Source organism: Microcebus murinus, chromosome X (genome assembly GCF_040939455.1).
Source record: "Microcebus murinus isolate Inina chromosome X, M.murinus_Inina_mat1.0, whole genome shotgun sequence".
NCBI classification, from domain to species: domain Eukaryota; kingdom Metazoa; phylum Chordata; class Mammalia; order Primates; family Cheirogaleidae; genus Microcebus; species Microcebus murinus.
The window spans coordinates 75,942,221-75,962,999 of record NC_134136.1 but is presented as its reverse complement, the minus strand read 5'-3'; the positions used below and the strand labels follow the sequence as shown (position 1 = coordinate 75,962,999).

General features: G+C 37.3%; 1 pseudogene; it reads left to right on the top strand.

Annotated features, from left to right (window-relative positions):
- Nucleotides 1–18,957: 18,957 nt before the first annotated feature.
- LOC105858389 (S-adenosylmethionine decarboxylase proenzyme pseudogene) lies at nt 18,958–20,043 on the top strand (annotated as a pseudogene).
- The last annotated feature ends 736 nt before the right edge of the window (nt 20,044–20,779 follow it).

Genomic DNA, 20,779 nt, shown 5'->3' with positions numbered 1-20,779 from the left:
AAACAAAAAATTGGTCCTTGAAAAGACAAAGAAAAATGTCAGGCCTCTTGCTAGATTAACAGGAAATAAAAAAGAAAGAACTCAATACACAGAAATCAGAGGCATTCATATACGCCAACAACAATCTAATTGAGAACAAAATCAAAGACTCAATTCCCTTCACAATAGCAACAAAGAAATTAAAGTACCTAGGAATATATTTAACCAAAGAGGTAAAAGACCTCTATAGGGAGAACTATGAAACACTGAGGAAGGAAATAGCAGAGGATGTAAACAGATGGAAATCCATACCATGCTCGTGGATCGGCAGACTCAATATCATCAAAATGTCTATAATACCCAAACTGATCTACAGATTCAATGCAATACCTATTAAAATCCCATCAGCATTCTTCACAGATATAGAAAAAATAATTTTACGCTTCGTATGGAACCAAAGAAGACCCCGAATATCAAGAGCAATTCTAGGCAACAAAAACAAAATGGGAGGCATTAATATGCCAGATATCAAACTATACTACAAAGCTGTAGTAATTAAAACACTATGGTATTGGCACAAAAACAGGAATATTGACCAGTGGAACAGATGTGAGAATCCTGATATAAAACCATCCTCATATAGCCATCTAATCTTTGACAAAGCAGACAAAAACATACGCTGGGGAAAAGAATCCCTCTTCAATAAATGGTGCTGGGAAAACTGGATAGCCACCTGTAGAAGGCTAAAACAGGACCCACACCTTTCACCTCTCACAAAAACCAACTCACGCTGGATAACAGACTTAAACCTAAGATATGAAACTATTAGAACTCTAGAGGAAAAAGTTGGAAACACTCTCCTAGACATCGGCCTGGGCAAAGAGTTTATGAAGAAGTCCCCAAAGGCAATCACAGCAGCAACAAAAATAAATAAATGGGACATGATCAAACTACAAAGCTTCTGCACAGCCAAAGAAATAGTCATGAAAGTAAACAGACAACCTACAGAATGGGAGAAAATTTTTGCATCCTATGCATCCAATAAGGGACTGATAACTAGAATATACTTAGAACTCACGAAAATTAGGAAGAAAAAATCAAATAACCCCATTAAAAAGTGGGCAAAGGACTTGAACAGAAACTTTTCTAAAGGAGACAGAAGAATGGCCAACAAACATATGAAGAAATGCTCAACATCTCTAATCATCAGGGAAATGCAAATCAAAACCACAATGAGATATCACTTAACCCCAGTGAGAATGGCCTTTATCAAAAAATCTCCAAACAATAAATGCTGGCGTGGTTGCAGAGAGAGAGGAACACTCCTACACTGTTGGTGGGACTGCAAACTAGTTCAACCTCTGTGGAAAGCAATATGGAGATACCTTAAAGCGATACAAGTGAATATACCATTTGATCCAGCAATCCCATTGCTGGGCATCTACCCAAATGATCCAGTGACACTCTACAAAAAAGACACCTGCACTCGAATGTTTATAGCAGCACAATTCATAATTGCAAGGCTGTGGAAACAGCCCAAGTGCCCATCAATCCAAGAATGGATTAATAAAATGTGGTATATGTATACCATGGAGTACTATTCAGCTCTAAGAAACAATGGTGATATAGCACATCTTATATTTTCCTGGTTAGAGCTGGAACCCATACTACTAAGTGAAGTATCCCAAGAATGGAAAAACAAGCACCAGATATATTCTCCAGCAAACTGGTATTAACTGAGTAGCACCTAAGTGGACACATAGGTGCTACAGTAATAGGGTATTGGGGAGGTGGGAGGGGGGAGGGGGACGGGTATATACATACATAATGAGTGAGATGTGCACCATCTGGGGGATGGTCATGATGGAGACTCAGACTTTTGGGGGAACAGGGGGAAATGGGCATTTATTGAAACCTTAAAATCTGTACCCCCATAATATGCCAAAATAAAAAAAATAAAAATAAAAATAAAAAAAATAAAAAAAAAATAAAAAATAAAAAAAAAATAAAAAAAGAAAGAACTCTAATAAGCTCAATCAAAAAGGAGAAATCACAACTGAGATCACAAAAATACAAAACATCATCTCTGAATACTATTAAACTCTGTTTGCTCATAAACTTGAAAACGTGGAAGAAATAAACAAATTATTGGAAACACAGAACCTCCCTAAGCTCAATCAGGAAGAAATAGAACTCAAAAAATCTTCCAAGAAAACCAAAAAGCCACAGACCAGACTACTTCACAGTTGATGGTTTTTTTTCGGTGTTAACTATTAAATACATCTTTTATTTTATTATTTTTTAACGTCCTTTTTTTAAATTTATTTTTTTATTTTAACGTATTATGGGGGTACAAGCGTTAAGGTTACTTATATTGCCCATGCCCCCCTCCCTCCTCAAGTAGCAGAGCTGAATTTTACCAGACCCACAAGAAGAACTGATACCTATACTGCAGTGATTATGTCATAATATTGAGAAGGAAGGCAACCTCTCCAACTCATTCTATGAAACCAATATCTCCTTGATACTAAAGCCAGGAAAAGATACAACAAAAAAGAAAACTACAGACCAATATCCCTCATTAATATAGATGTAAACATTTTCAATAATGTCTTAGAAAACCAAATTCCGCTGCACATCAAAAAAATAATTCACCACAGCCAAGTGGGCTTCATCCCAGAAATGTAAGGGGAGTTCAACATATTGAAATCTATCAATGTAATTCAACACATAAATAGAAGGAAAAACAAAGATAATATGATCCTCTCAGTAGCTGCAGAAAATGCATTTGACAAAATTTAGCACCATTTTATGATAAGAACACTTAACAAAATAAGCATAGATGTGACTTACCTAAAAGTGATAAAAACCATATATGATAAGCCCACAGCCACCATCATACTGAACAGGGAAAAATTGAAAGCATTCCCACTTAGAAATGGAACCAGACAAGGTTACCCTTTATCACCACTTCTATTCAACATAGTGCTAGAAGTCCTAGCCAAAGCACTCAGAGATGAGAAGGAAATCAAGGGCATCAAAATAGGGGCAGAAGAGGTCAAACTATCACTCTTTGCTGACGATATGATCTTATACCTAGAAAATCCCAAAAATTCTACCATGAGACTACTGGAATTGATGAACAAATTGAACAAAGTCTCAGGTTACAAAATCAATGTACAGAAATCAGTAGCATTCCTATACACCAACAACAAACTCAGAACCAAATCAAAGACTTGATACCCTTCACAATAGCAACAAAGAAAATAAAATACCTAGGAATATAATTAACTAAGGAAGTGAAAAACCTCTATAGGGAGAACTATGAAACACTGAGGAAGGAAATAGCCGAAAACATAAACAGGTAGAAAACCATACCATGTTCATGGGTCAGCAGAATTGACATTGTTAAAATGTCTATACTATCCAAAGTGATCTACAAATTCAATGCAATCCCTATTAAAACACCAACTTCATTTTTGCAGATCTAGAAAAAATAGTTCTAGACTTCAAGTAGCCATTGCAACCTTACATAATAGGAATAAATCACAAGGCATCACTTTACCCAACTTCAAGCTATACTATAAGGCTTTAGTAACCAAAAGAGCCTGATATGTTTTGGATGCTATAGAGACATAGACCAATGGATCAGAACAGAGAATCCAGATATAAAACCATCCTCATATTGCCATCTGATGTTTTACAAAGCAGACAAAAACATACACTGAGGAAAAGAATGTCTATTCAATAAATTGTGCTGGGAAAATTGTATAGCCACATGTACAAGACTGAAACATGATCTACATCTCTCACCACTCACAAAAATTAATTTACAATAGATAACAGACTTAAACCTAAGACATGAAAGTATAAGAATTCTAGAAGAAAATATTGCAAAAACTCTTCTAGGTATCAACCTAGGCAAATAATTTATGAAGAAGACCCTAAAAGCAATCACAGCAACATAAAAAACAAATAAAAGGGACCTGATCAAATTAAAAAGTTCTTCATAGCCAAGGATACAATCAATAAAACAAATAGACATCCTACACAATGGAAGAAAATATTTGCATGCTATATATCTGACAAAGGGCTGTGTAATCAGTATCTACAAAGAATTCAAGGAAATCAGCAAGAAAAAATCAAACACCACCATTAAAAAGTGGGCAAAGGACATGAACAGAAACTTTTCAAAAGAAGACAGATTAATGGCCAACAAACATGAAAAAATGCTCAATGTCTCTAATTATCAGGGAAAGACAAAACCAAACCACAATTAGATATCACTTAACTCCAGAGAGAATGGCTTTTATCAAAAAGTCCCAAATTAATAGATGCTGGTGAGGATGGAAAGAGAAAAGAACACTTATACACTGTTGGTGAGACTGCAAACTAGTACAACCTCTACAGAAAATAGTATGGAGATTCCTCAAAGAACTAAAAGTAGATCTACCATTTGATCCAGCAATCCCACTACTAGGTATTTACCTACAGAAAAAAATACATTTTATAAGAAAGACATTTGCACTTGAATGTTTATAGCAGCACAATTCACAATTGCAAAGATGTGGAAACAACTCAAGTGTCCATCAATACATGAGTAGATTAATAGAATGTGGTATATGTATACCATGGAGTACTACTCAGCCATAAAAAATTTGATCTAGTATCTTTTGTAACAACCTGGATAGAACTTGAGACCATTCTTTTAATTGAAGTATCATAAGATTGGAAAAACAAACACCATATGTAATCGATACTAAATTGTAACTAATCAGTCAACATTTATGTTCACATATGGAAGTAAAACTCTTTACACACTGTGAGTGTGTTCTCTGGAGAGCAGATGAAACAAGTGTGCTGCCTGATGCTTCCCTCAAGCCCCAATTAGTCATGCAGTGAAAGAAACACAAAATAAAGTAGCCACATGCTTCAATGGCTATAAAAGTATTATCATGAGTGATGTTTCCCTTCCAGAGCCAGAGAATTTGAGGAGGTGAGTTTGTGTTGAAATCAAGTGGATGGGACTGGGGAGGAGAGGATAGGTAATTTCACACCTAATTGATACGATTCACACTATCCAGGTAAAGGGCACACTTATAACTTTGACTCAAATCGTACAAAAGCAAATTATGTAACCAAAACATGTGTACTCCCATAATATTCTGAATTTTTTTAAAAAAATTAAGAACTCTGGTTCATCAAAAGACACAATGAAGTGGTTAGAAAAACAAGCTACAAGCTGGGTAAAAATGTAACTTATGTCATCTACAAATAATTAGTACTCTAAATTTATAAAGGACTCTTAAAAACCAAATACATATAGCTCAATAAAAAAAAAATATGACACAAGAACTGAATAGGCATTTCCCAGATCATGAAACACAAATGACCTATACATTATGGGTAGATGCCTATTCTTATTAGTAACCAGGGAAATACAAATTGAAACCATAATGATGTATCATTTTACAAACAAAACATTGGCAAATGTTAAGAGATCTGATAATGCTGAGTGTCATCAAGGATGTGGAGAAATAGTAATTATCTGCTGCTGGTGAGAGGATATATTGGTGCAACCACTATGGCAGCCACAGAAATGTGCAACTCGGATCCCTCTCCTTTCACAGAACTGGACCTGCATGGAGGGCCTAAAGGCTCTCTCTGTATATACCTCACTCTCCTCTTTATCCTTCATAGGCATTTCTCCCAATAGGTCCCTTGCATACCTAATTCCATCCTGGCAGCTGCTTCTTAGAGGATCCAAACTGACACAAGCATTTTGGAAAACATCTTGACATTACCTGGTAAAGTTAAATTTGGTATATTCCATGATCCAGCAATTTTACTCAAGTATGTATCCTAGAAAAATTTGTATCATGAGACATGTACAAGAATGTTCATAACAGCATTGCATCAAATAGCCAAAAACTGAAAACAGTCCAATTTTGGGTCACTGGTAGAATAAGTAAATAAATTGTGGCTTATCCATACAATGGTTACACTACAGCCTGTGCTGCTATGTATTGATTAATACACTGTGTATGGCAGAACTCCAGGGAAGGGGGCATTCATGTAGAGTAAGAACAAACTACAGAGAGGTGCATAAACATGTAATATCTCAAAAAAGACAAAGTGAGTAAAAAAAGCAAATAACAGAAAATTCCTTAGAGTATGGTTTCATTTAAAGCTCACAAACAGGTAAAACTGAACAGTACACTGCTCAGGGATGTGTATGTAAGCACAAAAACTAAAAAGAAGAGTAAAGCAATGATCAAGACAAATTCAGGAGAAAGGTTACAACTGGGGCAGAGAAGGAGAGACAGGGAATATGAGGGGCTCTTAAATTACTGCATTCATAAGCTGGGTGGTGGGTTATATTTATTAATTGTTATTATTCTTATTTTGTGTGCATGATATATTTCACAGTACTTTGAAGGGGCTGGAATTCCCAGGTCATAACAATTTGAAACACCCTTTCTGCTAATCCCTGTTTAAAACTAACACTAATGACTATCAGCATATGCTTTACTAGGTCAATGTGCTAGACCTGATTTCAGGAAAGGAAACAGTAAGCAGTTACTAATGACGATTTTCATATTTCTCCTCTTTACACACTGTGAGTGTGTTCTCTGGAGAGCAGATGAAACAAGTGTGCTGCCTGATGCTTCCCTCAAGCCCCAATTAGTCATGCAGTGAAAGAAACACAAAATAAAGTAGCCACATGCTTCAATGGCTATAAAAGTATTATCATGAGTGATGTTTCCCTTCCAGAGCCAGAGAATTTGAGGAGGTGAGTTTGTGAGGGAACTTCCTCATAAGACACCACTTCCAGTAATGACCTCTTCCTACACTTCCACAGATACAGGTATGCACAGGCTGAAGCCCTCCTTAACCAACCCTTGGGCCTCATTCTGGCTATGACAAGATGCAGGAGTTCCATACCAAGCCCTTTAACATGGCCACTGCTTTGTGGTGAAAATGCTCTGGGAAGGTCTCCCACTGGAACAGGAATGCCCCTGCCATTGAGTGAGAAAGTGATCTTGAAAAGATGGAATAAATAGTTTCAAGTGGTCCATGGGCTCCAACTGTTACAGGGTCTCTTGCTAACTCCATTTTCCTCATAATAATACCAAGAAGGTATTTACACAATTATCTTATCAAAAGGTAAGAAAACACAATAGTGTTTCTTCATCAAATCTAATTTCCACAACTATCTTATGAAGCACATACTTACTTATTGTCCCCATTTTACAGGTGAGAATACTAAGGCACAGGAAGGGGAGTGGCATGCCCAAGGGCATCCAGCTTCGGAGTAGTATGGATCTATTAGCACTGGATCCCAGAGCTCATTCACAGCCTCTGTCCCCTGCACCAAGCTAATTTCTATGTTCTGCAAATTCTGTGGCCCAAGTCTCACTTACCCATTCTTCCTTTCCACTCCCACCTCCACTTCCTTCTCACAACCAGTCTCTCAATACATCTCGACTTAACTATTTCAAGACCCTTCTAAAGGGTCTCCCTGTTCCCTGTCTCTTCCATTCATCCACCATGTTTTCCAAAGAATACCTTCTCTATGTAGCCTCCATGAATCCCCACACGCCATACTCCTTCCTCATAGCTCCCATGGCATTTTGGTTGAACCACTTTTTAGGAGTTAGTTCATCCAGCTTTGTATATAGCACAAACATCTCTCCCAATTACAATACTTCATATAACATTTCTAGGCAATGCAAATTCACTTTTGGCCTTTTGAGCATTAGTGTTAGTTTTAGATCCAGTGCACATGAATTAGGAGCCATTCCGGCTGGCAATAATTTGCAACGATAAAGAGGGAACCAGATGAAGGGAAAAGAAAAACAAGGTAAAGAGAAAGACAAAGGAGGAGTTGAGAGTCTCACAATGAAGCCTGGACAGAAAAAAAAAAAAAGTTAGGGAAAGGTTAAACAAAGCCAAGATCAGTACACTTGGCCTTGCTATTTTATCCATGCAAAGCAAGGGCCAGTCAAGACTGTATAATAGGGAGGAAGCAAGGGAAATGTCTCTACCACTGTGGAGTAGAGGGCAAATAAAGGCTGTCCAAGCAAGGGAGGGACCCAGAGGTGCGAATCTCCACAATCTTAGACTGACCTGGAGAGACCCTGAACATGATTCATGACCTCAGTCCTCCTTAATGCTTTCCTTCCCCATATGGTCTAAAATTCTTCAGGAATAAAAATTTTGCAGCTACCATGCATTTAATATTTGCTGTGTGCCAGACATTAGAGCAAATGTTTTGTGTACATTATCTAATTAATCCTCACAACACAAACAAGTTAGGTACTATCATTTTCTTCACTTAACAGAGTGGCAACTGAAGTTTTACAGATACAGTGCCTTACCTAAGGCAACACAGTTTTTGAAGGAAGTTCTAAACTCACATTTAAACCCAGGGCCCTGTGACTCAAATGCTGATGCTCTCACCCATTAGGCTTTGCTGTCTCTTGAGATGTGCTCCAGTAAGAGTGAGACTAGGGTGATAATGGGGTATACTCTAAGTGCTAAGTTAGGGCAAGGAAAACAGAGACTATTTCTAATTGGTTAAACCCAGGAAGACCTTGAGGAGGAGGTTGTCTTCATTGAAATACATCACAGGGGAGCATTTGGACTGCTACACAGTTCAGAGTGACTCAGTAGCTATCAGAATACATTTGGCACAATCAACACTGTCAATTTCCTCTAGCCAGAGACCATCAGGAACATACTGATTTGTAGTTCAACAAATCAGTGTTATTGATTCATTGCAATGAGTGTGAGCACACACCATTGCATGGTGACACAGGAACAGAGAGATAGGAAGTATTTATTATTGGATTTGGAATTGCATTAGGTGATTTGGGTGAGGATCCAAGGAAGTGGGGCTCTACTATGGATTGAATGCTGTTAAGAAGTAAGGATAATTCTACGATTTGCATATCTTATTAATAATTTGTATCTACAAGATAGGAAAAATACAAATATATAAGGCTATAATTGGTTTAAAAAATTAGAAAAAGAAGTACTCATATTACCCAGGATAGTGGGATGTTTGGTTAGTTTTGTGGTTTGGACAATGTTCTTGTTTTTGTCTGTGCTCAGACTTGATTACAAGTAGTCTTGATCTTGTGAGGGCCACAGAATGACCATGTGTGATATTGACACTCTGTGTAGTTATTTAATTACCAGGAGAAAATCAAGGTCTAGCCGTGAGTATCAAACCAGCTTTTGGCTGTCAGGGAATGCTTTTCTCTGTTTCAACATTTAACTTCTGTTCATACTTCTTGAGTCTGTTGGTTTCAGCCAGTTAAAGGCATACAGATGCATTTAAATGAGACAGTATACACAGGAACAGGAATGCTCATTTACTGAATATCAGCTACCATGATAAGTACTTTACACACACTTATTTAACTCTACACAACTAAGTGATATAGTGTCGAATATTATTATCATTTCTGCTATGGTTTGGATATGGTTTATTTGGTCCCACCAAGTCCAATGTAGAAATGTCATCCCCAATACTGGAGCTGGGGCCAGGTGGGAGGTGTTTGGGTCATGGGGGCAGATCCCTCATGAATGTGTTGGTGTTGTCCTTGTCCTTGTGGTAATGAGTGAGGTCATGCTCTGTTAGTCCCAATGAGAACTGGTTGCCTACAAGAGCCTGGCATTTCCATCTCTCTTTCTTATTTCCTCTCACCATGTGATCTTTGCGAATGCTGGATCCCCTTCTCCTTCTGCCATGAGTGAAAGCTGTCTAAGCCCTTTGCCAGGTGCAGACAACAGCACCATGCTTCTTGTACAGCCTGCAGAATCGTGAGCCAAATAAATCTCTCATATAAATACCCAACCTCAGGTATTCCTTTATAGTGCCACAAATGGACTGACAATATCCCTACCTTTTTTTTTTTATTGTGGTAAAAAAAACCCACATAACAAAAAACTTACCCTATTACTCTATACCCTATTTAATTATTTTTAAATATACAGTATAATAGTGTTAGCTATATTCACTTCATTGTGCAACTGTTCTCTAGAAAGTTTGCATCCTGCAAAACTAAAACTACCCATTAAACAACTTCCCTTTTACCCTCTCTGTATCTCCTAGCAACCAGCATCTACTTTCTGCTTCTATGAGTCTGACTACTTTAGATACTTCATAAAAGTGGATCAATGCAGTATTTGCCCTTCTGTGATTGGCTTATTTCACTTAGCATAATGTCCCCAAGCTTCATCCATGTTGTACCATATAACAGGATTTCCTTAAGTCTGAATATTATTTAATTGTATGTGCATACCACATTTTCTTTATCTATTTATCTATCAGTGGACACTTAGGTTGCTTCTACTTCTTTTTTTTTCCTTTTTTTTTTATTTCGGCATATTATGGGGGTACAGATTTTAAGGTTTCAATAAATGCCCATTTCCCCCCCTCCCCCCAAAAGTCTGAGTCTCCATCATGACCATCCCCTAGATGGTGTGCATCTCACTCATTATGTATGTATATACCCGCCCCCCCCTCCCACCTGCCCAATACCCTATTACTGTAGTACCTATGTGTCCACTTAGGTGCTACTCAGTTAATACCAGTTTGCTGGAGAATATATCTGGTGCTTGTTTTTCCATTCTTGGGATACTTCACTTAGTAGTATGGGTTCCAGCTCTAACCAGGAAAATATAAGATGTGCTATATCACCATTGTTTCTTAGAGTTGAATAGTACTCCATGGTATACATATACCACATTTTATTAATCCATTCTTGGATTGATGGGCACTGGGGCTGTTTCCACAGCCTTGCAATTATGAATTGTGCCGCTATAAACATTCGAGTGCAGGTGTCTTTTTTGTAGAGTGTCATTGGATCCTTTGGGTAGATGCCCAGCAATGGGATTGCTGGGTCAAATGGTAGATTCACTTGTATAGCTTTAAGGTATCTCCATATTGCTTTCCACAGAGGTTGAACTAGTTTGCAGTCCCACCAACAGTGTAGGAGTGTTCCTCTCTCTCTGCAACCACGCCAGCTTCTACTTCTTGGCTATTGAAAATAATGTGGCAATGAACCTGGGCATACAAATATATCTATGAGATACTGTTTTCAATTTTTGAAGCATACAACTTCATTCTTTTGCATGAGAATATCTACTTTTTATAGGACTATTTGTTGAAGAGACTATCCATTCTGATTGTGTAGATTTGGCACTCTTGTTGAAAATTACTTGACTATGTGTGAGCGACTTTATTTCTGGGCTGTCTATTCTGTTTCATTGGTCTATATGTCTATCTTTATACCAATACTAGACTGTTTTGATTACTGTAGTTTGTAATATGTTCAAAATCAAGAAGCATGAGACCTTGAGCTTTCTTTTTCTTTCTCAAGATTATTTTGTTTATTTGGGGTCCTTTGAGAATCTTTATGAATTTTAGGGATTTTCCTATTTCTGCAAAAATATTAGTACTTTGATAGGGAGTATATTGAATTCATAGATCACTTTAAGTAGTGTGCACATTTTAACAATGTTTAGTCTCCCAATTCATACATACGGGATATTTTTCTATTTACTTGTGTCTTCTTTAATTTCTTTTGGCAATATTTTGTAGTATTCCATGTAAAAGTCTTTTGCCTCCTTGGTTAAATACATTCCTAAGTATTTTATTTCTTTTCATGATATTGTTAAAAAGAATTATTTTTAAGTTGTTATTTTAGATTGTTCATTGTTAATGTCTGTGTGTTGATTTTTTATCCTGCAATTTTGATGAATTAATTTATTTGTTCTAATTGTGTTTTGTGGAATCTTTAGCGTTTTCTACATATAAGTTCATGTCACTGAAAACAGAGATAATTTTGCTTTTTCTTTCAATATCGATGCCTTTTATTTTTTGCCTATTTGCTCTGGCTATGACTTCCATTACTATATTGAATAAAAGTGTTGAGAGTAGGAATCCTTATCTTCTTCCTGATCTTAGAGGAAAAGCTTTCAGTTTTTCTCTCTTGAGTATAATAGTAGCTCTAGGTTTTTCATATATGGCTATTATATGTTGAAGTAATTTCCTTCTATTCCTAGGTTGTCGTGTGTTTTATTTTTTTATTACAAAAGGATGTAAAAAGATTTTCTCAAATGACTTTTCTGCATCAGTTGAGATGATTGCGTGGTTTTTGTCCTTCATTCTGTTTAATGTGGTGTTTTACATTAATTGTTATTCATATGTGGAACCATTGTTGCATTTCAGGAATAAATCCCACTTGGTCATAGTGTATAATCCTTTTAATGTGTTGTTGAATATGGTTTCCTAGTATTTTGTTGAGGATTTTTTCATGAATATTCATCAGAGTTATTGATCTGTAGTTTTGCTATAGTATTCTTGTCTGATTTTGGTATCAGGATAATGCTGGCCTAAAATGAGTTGGGAAGTGTTCTCTCCTCTTCAATTCTTTTGGAAGACTTTGAGGAGGATTGGTGTAACTGTTCTTTAAATATTCTGTAGAATTCTCAGAGAAATCATTTGGTCCTGGGAATGTTATGGTTGGGAAGTTTTTTACTACTGATTCAATCTCCTTCCTAGTTATAGGTCCTTACAGATTTTTCGTTGCTTCATGATACAGTCCTGGTTATTTTATGTATTTTTATGAATTAAAATATTTTCTCTAGGTTATCAAATTTATTGCAATATAATTGTTAATAGTTTATTATGATCCTTTTTATTTATGTGGCATCAACTGTAATGTTCCCTCTTTCATTTCCAATTTTAGTTATTTGAGTCTTTTCTTTTCGTCATAATGTAGCTAAAAGTTTGTCAATTTTGTTGATGTTTTACCAAAATCAACGCTTAGTTCTGTTGATTTTTCCCACATTTTCTATTCCCTATTTCATTTATTTCTGCCCTAAGTTTTATTTCCTTTCTTTTGCTAACTTTTAGTTTAATTTGTTTTATTTGTTAAGTTCCTTGAGTTTTGGAGTTAGGTTGTTGATTTGAGATATTTCTTCTTTTATAACTTAGGCATTTATCACTATAATCTTTGAATTTTGCTGTATTCCATAAGTTTTGGTATGTTGTGGTTTTATTTGTCTCAAAATATTTTCTAGCTGTTTACATCCTCTGCTATTTCCTTTCTCAGTGTTTTGTAGTTCTCTCTGTAATGGTCTTTCACCTCCTTAGTTAAATATATTCCCAGGTATTTTATTTTCTTTATTGCTATTGTGAAGGGTATTGAGTCTTTGATTTGGTTCTCAGTTTGACTGCTGTTGGCATATAGGAATGCTACTGATTTTTGTACATTGATTTTGTAACCTGAGACTTTGCTGAATTTGTTTATTAATTCCATTATTCTCATGGCAGATTTTCTGGAATTTTCTAGATATAAGATCATATTGTCAGAAAGAGTGATAGTTTGACCTCTTTTGTCACTATTTGGATGCCCTTGATTTCCTTGTCTTGTCTGATTGCTATAGCAAGGAATTCCAGCACTATGTTGAATACAAGTGGTGATAGAGGGCAACCTTTTCTGGTTTCATTTCTAATCGGGAATGCTTTCAATTTTTCCCTGTTCACTATGATGGTGTCTGTGGGTTTGTCATATACGGCTTTTATCGTTTTTAGGTAAGTCCTGTCTATACCTATTTAGTTAAGTGTTCTTATCATAAAAGGGCACTGAATTTTGTCAAATGTTTTTTCTGCATCTATTGAGAGAATCACATGGTCTTTATTTTTACTTCTATTTATGTATTGAATTACATTTAGAGATTTGCATATGTTGAATCATCTCTGCCTCTCTGGGACAAAGCCCACTTGGTCATGATGTATTATGTTTTTGATAAGTACCTGAATTTGGTTTGCTAGGATTTTTGTTGAGAATGTTTCATCTATATTCATATGGGATATTGCTCTGTAGTTTTCTTTTTCTGTTGTATCCTTTCCTGGTTTTGGTATCAGGGTGATGTTGGCTTCATAAAATGTGTTGGGAAGGACTCCTCCTTCTTGATGTTGTGGAATAATTTCTGCAGGATAGGCACCAGTTCTTTGTAGGTCTGGTAAAATTCAGATGTGAAACCATCCAGTCCAGGACTTTTCTTTCACATGTTATACATATGATAAAGGGCTGATAACTAGAATCTATACAGAACTCAGGAAAATTCAACATCTCTACTCATCAGGGAAATGGAAATCAAAACCACAATGAGATATCACTTAACTCCATTGAGAAAGGCTTTTATCAAAAAGTCCCAAACTTAGTATTATTTTAATATTCTTAAGTTTGTTAAGATTTGTTTTGTGGCCTAACCTGTGATCTATCATGGAGAATGTGTACTCTGCTGTTTTGGGTGGAATGTTTTGTATATGTCTGTTAGGTCCAATTGGTCTATAGTGCTATTCACGTTCTCTGTTTCCTAATTGGTCTTCTGTCTATCTATTATTGAAAATGGGCCATTGAAATTCCCTAGTATTACTGTGTTGTCTATTTCTCTTGTAAATTTTGTCAATGTTTGTTTAATATATTTGGCTTCTTTGCTGTTAGGTTCATATATATTATTAATTGCTATAGCTTTCTGGTGAATTGATCCTTTATTATTATATAATGTCCTTTCTTTTCTCTTATAATAATTTTTGACTTAAAGTCTATTGTGTCTAATGTATATATGGACAACCTTGCTCTCTTTTGGTTGTCATTTTCATGTAGTATCTTTTTTATTCCTTTTCCTTTAAGCCTATGTGTATTCTTAGGTTTAAAGTGAGTCTGTTTTAGACAGTATATATTTGGATCTTGTTTTTTTAAAAAAACCTATTCAGCCACTCTATGTCTTTTGATTAGGGAGTACATTAGTCTGTGAGGGCTGCTATAACAAAATATCACAGAATTTGTGGCTTAAACAATAGACATTTATTTTCTAACAGTTCTGGAAGTTAGAAGTCCATGATCAAGGTGCTAGTAAATTTGGTTTCTGGTAAGGGTTCACTACCTTGTTTACATCTGTTGCCTTTATAGTCTTTTCTCTGTGCTCACATAGAAAGAGAGATCTCTAGTATATTTTTTCTCTTCTCATAAGGACAGCAATTCTATTGGATTAAGGGCTCACCTTTGTGACTTCATTTAACCTTAATTACTTCCCTCCTTATGTACCTCGTATATCTTTTGGTACATATGAATTTGTGCCTCTCCAAATACATGTAAGGGGTGGCCAATATAGTATATAACAAGGAGCTTAATCAATTTACATTTTGAGTAATTACTAATAGTGAAGGTCTTACTATTGTTATTTTGTTATAATTGTTCAGCTCTCATGCTCCTTTATAGGACAGAAGCCATTCAGGACACTAATCTTTGCAACTCTTACATCATACTGTATTATGGGGCCTGTTGCTTTATTAAGTACTTTATTAAAGGCTTATTATCCCTTATTATCTACATTGCAGAAGAAATGTAGATATTCCAATGTTGGACATAGTCACCCATAGGATGTTGGTGGCCCAGTTCTTGAAACATTTTCATGGCTTTAATGGCATTAAGAGCACAGAGGATGGTGGAGTCCTCACAGAAATGGGAATATAACAGGTGCTAGCATAAAGGAAGAAAGCAGAAGTGGCTTAATACTTAAGAGACAGGACTATGGGCCTGGGGGTAAAGGTCATCCTAACTTGCTAAACTGGTGGGTCTAGAAAGAAGCCATGTGAAGAAACATAGGAATCACTACAAATTCTTGCATATTTCCTTCCTTCCTTCCCTCCTTCCTTCCTTCCTTCCTCCCTCCCTCCCTCCCTCCCTCCCTCCCTTCCTTCCTTCCTTCCTTCCTTCCTTCCTTCCTTCCTTCCTTCCTTCCTTCCTTCCTTCCTCCTTTCTTCCCTCCTTCCTTCCTTCCTTCCTTCCTTCCTTCCTTCCTTCCTTCCTTCCTTCCTTCCTTCCTTCCTTTCTTCCTTCCTTCCTCCTTCCCTCCATTCCCTTAGGGGTTTTCCTGCTAATCACTACAGGGAAATAGATGGGGGAAGTATACAAAAATGTGAGGAAAAAACATGGGGGAAAAAACTATACAAAAATGTGAGGAAAAAACATGGGGGAAAAAACAAAGTTCACAAAATGTTCTCACAGTCACTGTTACTGTGTTACACTCACTGATTCCTTTGCTAAAGGGTATCCCTAATCTCCATTATTCCAACATTTATCATGTATTATTATTATTTTATAATAATGTTATAATATCAATAGAACTCAAAAGCAAAATAATGAACCTGAAATTCCAGCAGCTGAATGAATCAAACAGGATGTCATAGTCAAGAGACAGTTTTTGAGTTCTGATTCTGCTACTTCTTAGTGAGGCAGTCTGCAGCTGCTTATGTTCACTAAGCTTCACTTGTGCTTATCTGTAGAATGAGCATAATAGTGCCGACCTCCCAGGGTTGTTGTAAGCATTAAATGAAATAATGTGCATAAAAGTACCTCATAACTATAATTTACTGGGTACTTTGGTTATAATTACTTTTGTCTTTTATATTCACTTCTTGTTCTCATCCATAAACATATAGACATTTCCCAGCTGTGACTGTTGTACACATAAGTTCATAGCTTTCCCCTTGCTCTTATCGTGGACTTACTTGCCTGTTGCTATATCATAACTATCATCATTTTTAAAGGTTGTATGCTGTTAAGTAGATGTGACAAAATGCATCAAATAATTTCCCCACTGTTGAGTAGTATACTTATTCCTGAAACTTTAATATATAGATAACAACAATGAGCATCTTTTAATGGTTTGTATTTTTTTAACATAAATAGGAAACTTTAAACTCAAGGTCTACAAGGGCTAAAGAAGTGTTTTGGTTTTTTTTCTTCTGAGAGTGTAAATGGCCAAAGTCAGGATTGCTGCCAGTAAGGCTTTCATGAGCCAGAGCTGTCCTGACACAAAGACAGTGCCTAAGGACCCATAAATTGTGCTTTGTTCCCCCAAAAAGACAAGAAACAAAGACATGGTGGGGCCTGGGCAGTGACTTTTCAATGTAACAGTGGAAATAGCTATGCATGTTGGTGGGAGCAATTATTTAAAGATTGGAATATATGAAAACACAATTTTCAAGTGACAAAAGCCAAATTTCTTGCCCAAAGTGGTTACAATTCAAAATTGTCTAATTGTATGTGGGAACACAGAGCCATGATGTCCAATCTACCAGTCACAAGGAGTCTAGAGACGGAATTGACACCATCAGAGGTCTTGCTAGGAGGCAGGTCTGGAGCAAGTCAGAGTTGGAGGAGCAGACAAAGAGAAAAGAGGCCAGAGCCAAGCACCACTCAGGGAAGGAAAGACCAGGGGAGCAGAAGTTAAGCAAAAAGAAGCAGAATATAATCATAGGGGAAGACGCTTCTTCAAAACTGCTTTATTAGAAAAGACCAGGTGGAGTGGAGAGAAATGGCCTCTCCTCTTAATGGCAAGAAAACCAGATGGTGGTTGGCATTAGGAACAAGAAGTGGGCCCAGAGGACATAGGTGCTGACCGTCATATAAACCCAGGGAGCATCCAGACTCCCTCCACTTTGACACATGGAAGAGATGATGGGGACAGATGCAATCACAGGCCAACCTGAAAATGTCACCTCTCTGCTTAAGACCCTTAAAAGATTCCCATTGGCTTTTAGGACCAAGTCTGATCCCATGCTATGGCTTATAAGGTCTTGAATATTCTGGCCTCTGTCAATTTCATCAGCCTCATATCTTCCTGCAATCTAGTATTCTGGCTCAGTGTTCATCATCTCAGATCCTTGAAGGAGCTGCGCTCTTTCACTCTCAAGCCTACTTACATGCTGTCCCCCTTCCCATCTTCCTCATCTAGTTAATTCCTACTCATTGTTCATGTCTCAATTTAAATGAAATCTCTCCCAGAAATATATATTTATTATATCCTTGGCATCCTGTGCATGCTGTATAGTGACACTTGCCACACTCTTTGATAATACACTTTTCTGTTTCCATAATCTTGAGCTCAAATGGTGCAGGTACCACATCTGTCTCACTCATCATTGACTGTTTAGTGCCTGGCACAGAATAGGTACTTGATAAATATTTTGAATATAATAATATATAAATGCAAGCAAATGGACCAATTCCTTTTAGTTATTCACCACTTACTGTGCTGTGGCATGGTCTGTGGCAAGCTTAGTTCTAAAAGTGATGACAAGACAAGCATGGTTTCTGTCCCCATTTGGGCACACAGTCTAGTCTAGTAGGGTCATAGGCAGGTACATAAGCAATTCTGGCATAAGTGCTCTAAGACAGATGCAGAGTGTTCTTGGTGAAGGGGGTCATCATGCTAAAGAGTAAGAAAGAAAGGCTTGGCTTACACAGTATGGCCGGCGACATTAGCTAGCGCTCGCTCTACTCTCTCTAACGGGGAATCAGCGGACTACAAGAGACTGAACTGTATCTGCCTCTATTTCCAACAGACTCACGTTCAACTTTCGCTCACAAAAAGAAGCCAGGAAAATTTTATTAGTCCTTTTTTTAAAAAAAAGTTAATATAAGCCGGGCGCGGTGGCTCACGCCTGTAATCCTAGCTCTCTGGGAGGCTGAGGCGGGCGGATTGCTCGAGGTCAGGAGTTCAAAACCAGCCTGAGCAAGACCCCGTCTCTACTATAAATAGAAAGAAATTAATTGGCCAACTGATTTATATATGTAAAAAATTAGCTGGGCATGGTGGCTCATGCCTGTAGTCCCAGCTACTCGGGAGGCTGAGGCAGGAGGATTGCTTGAGCCCAGGAGTTTGAGGTTGCTGTGAGCTAGGCTGATGCCACGGCACTCACTCTAGCCTGGGCAACAAAGTGAGACTCTGTCTCAAAAAAAAAAAAAAAAAAAAAGTTACTATAAAATTATAGCAAAAAAAAAAAAAGGAACCTGAACTTTAGTAACACAGCTGGAACAATCCGCAGCGGCGGCGGCAGCGGCGGGAGAAGAGGTTTAATTTAGTTGATTTTCTGTGGTTGTTGGTTGTTCGCTAGTCTCAAGGTGATGGAAGCTGCACATTTTTTCGAAGGGACGGAGAAGCTTCTGGAGGTTTGGTTCTCCCAGCAGCAACCTGACGCGAACCAAGGATCTGGGGATCTTCGCACTATCCCAAGATCTGAGTGGGACATACTTTTGAAGGATGTGCAATGTTCAATCATAAGTGTGACAAAAACTGACAAGCAGGAAGCTTATGTAGTCAGTGAGAGTAGCATGTTTGTCTCCAAGAGACCTTTCATTTTGAAGACATGTGGTACCACCCTCTTGCTGAAAGCACTGGTTCCCCTGTTGAAGCTTGCTAGGGATTACAGTGGGTTTGACTCAATTCAAAGCTTCTTTTATTCTCGTAAGAATTTCATGAAGCCTTCTCACCAAGGGTACCCACACCGGAATTTCCAGGAGGAAATAGAGTTTCTAAATGCAATTTTCCCAAATGGAGCAGCATATTGTATGGAATGTATGAATTCTGACTGTTGGTACTTACATACTCTGGATTTCCCAGAGAGTTGAGTAATCAGCCAGATCAGACCCTGGAAATTCTGATGAGTGAGCTTGACCCAGCAGTTATGGACCAGTTCTACATGAAAGACGGGGTTACTGCAAAGGATGTCACTCGTGAGAGTGGAATTCGTGACCTGATACCAGGTTCTGTCATTGATGCCACATTGTTCAATCCTTGTGGGTATTCAATGAATGGAATGAAATCGGATGGAACTTATTGGACTATTCACATCACTCCAGAACCAGAATTTTCTTATGTTAGCTTTGAAACAAACTTAAGTCAGACCTCCTATGATGACCTGATCAGGAAAGTTGTGGAAGTCTTCAAGCCAGGAAAATTTGTGACGACCTTGTTTGTTAATCAGAGTTCTAAATGTCACACAGTGCTTGCTTCGCCCCAGAAGATTGAAGGCTTTAAACGTCTTGATTGCCAGAGCGCTATGTTCAATGATTACAATTTTGTTTTTACCAGTTTTGCTAAGAAGCAGCAACAACAGCAGAGTTGATTAAGAAAGATGAAGAAAAAACGCAAAAAGAGAACACACGTAGAAGGTGGTGGCTGCTTTCTAGATGTTAAAACCGGGGGCCATGCTTTTCATAACCACCACCTTGTAGTTGCAGAAAGCCCTAGATGTAATGATAGTGTAATAATTTTGAATTGTATGCATTATTATATCAAAGAGTTAGATATCTTGCATGAATGCTCTTTTCTGTGTTTAGGTATTCTATGCCACTCTTGCTGTGAAATTGAAGTGCATGTAGAAAAAAACTTTTACTATATGGAACTTTACAACATTTGTGAAAACAATTCAATTTGGTTTATGCACAGTGTAATATTTCTCCAGGTATCATCCAAAATTCCCCACAGACAAGGCTTTCGTCCTCATTAGGTATTGGCCTCAGCCAAACCATCTGGGACTGTTCTATTAAACTGCTGCCAGACTTTTACATCCAGTTACCTCCACTTTCTAGAACTAATTCTTTACTAATGTTATTGGAACCAATTTCTACTTCATACAGATGTTTTTTGCAACAGCAATTAAAGTTTTTTTCCACAAGTCGGGTCCTGTTAAGAAAATGATTCCAGTCACTTATTTTGTGTATTACTATTTTAAAATTATTGGTCCATGCATTTGTAGTCCTATAATTGATTTCTTCTCTTACCATGGTGTCTTTCCTCAAACTCTCCAAATAAAGCAATACACTATTATCACTGTGGGTTTATATATAAATCTTATAACCCTCATGGGGAAAGGGAGATAGTCCCTGGGTTTAATTTTGGGCTCTTTGGGATGACAGCAACAAAA